General features: G+C 50.0%; 1 protein-coding gene across 2 annotated transcripts in view; it reads right to left on the bottom strand.

The window, feature by feature from the left end:
* Window positions 1–1,228, bottom strand: part of Unc93a (unc-93 homolog A) — a 23,411-nt gene that overhangs the window by 14,829 nt on the left and 7,354 nt on the right. The window lies entirely within an intron of this gene.

Genomic DNA, 1,228 nt, shown 5'->3' with positions numbered 1-1,228 from the left:
TTCATGGGAAGGTAGGAGGAGTCCATGGGAAGGTAGGAGGAGTCCATGGGGAGGTAGGAGGAGTCCATGGGAAGGTAGGAGGAGTCCATAGGAAGGTAAGAGGAGTCCGTGAGAAGGTAGGAGGAGTCCGTGAGAAGGTAGGAGGAGTCCATGGGAAGGTAGGAGGAGTCCATAGGAAGGTAGGAGGTGTCCATGGGAAGGTAGGAGGGAAGCCTGGGGAAGATGTGCTCAAAACAGAGACAAGAGCATTCACCAGCCAGAGCCCTGCACTACACAGTGAGGGAGTAGGGGAAGGAGAGGGAGAAGAGCGAGACAGCTGCCCTTCCCCCACCTCCACCCCATCCCCAGCTTCCTGCATTATCCTACCTGTCCTCTCCCATGTCCTGGGCACATGTGTCAGCCACACCCAACATACACTCCAGGCAGTCCCTAAGATCCTTACAACCCGATAGATGGGATCGATTGATCACCTTCCTCTAAAGTGGGGCTACCTGAGTACTTCAAGTACATTGAGTAACTAGAAGCGTGGTTCAGCCTGGCCCTTTGAAAAGCAGTTTTGCCCTGGGTACTTCACTTGCATCTGTGAGCTTGCCTGCTTGCATTTCTAGTGAAACCCTGATGGTACCTGTCAATCTCGGGATTTCTCTGCCACCCACATTACCACAGTAAACTAGGGGAAGGTTGGTGGCTTCTGACTGCAGACCACTGAAAATGAAGGCAGGTGTCAACATCTAAAGTAGGGCTAGAGTTTTAGAAGCTAATGACTTTTTCCACATGAAAACCTATACTCAAGTGCCTGGGCCAACATGTGCTAGACAACTTCATCCATGTATTATACATATAACAATAAACACATGCATGTTGCACTATTGGACCCAAGTACATAAACATTACAATCTCCTTTCCATCAGGCCAAGGAAAGGCTGAGATGTACTTTCCACTAGAGGGCCTTGCAAGGCTGCGGTGACTCAAGTCAAAGCATCCACCACCTTCAGCTGGTGAATGCACAGGAGCACAGAGCACAGAGCAGGCAGCAGCATTGAGCTGGTACATGAAACCCTGTCTTGAAAGAGAGAAAAGAAAGAAGGAAGGGGGAAGAAAACAGAAAGACAGAGACAGAGAGGGAGGGAGGGAGGAAGGGAGGGAGGGAGGGAGGGAGGGAGGGAGGGAGATAGAGAGAGACAGATGAAAGAAAGAAAGAAAGAAAGAAAGAAAGAAAGAAAGAAAG

Source organism: Grammomys surdaster, unplaced genomic scaffold (assembly GCF_004785775.1).
Source record: "Grammomys surdaster isolate TR1022 unplaced genomic scaffold, NIH_TR_1.0 810, whole genome shotgun sequence".
Classification (NCBI taxonomy): domain Eukaryota; kingdom Metazoa; phylum Chordata; class Mammalia; order Rodentia; family Muridae; genus Grammomys; species Grammomys surdaster.
This window is presented reverse-complemented; position numbering and strand designations above follow the sequence as displayed.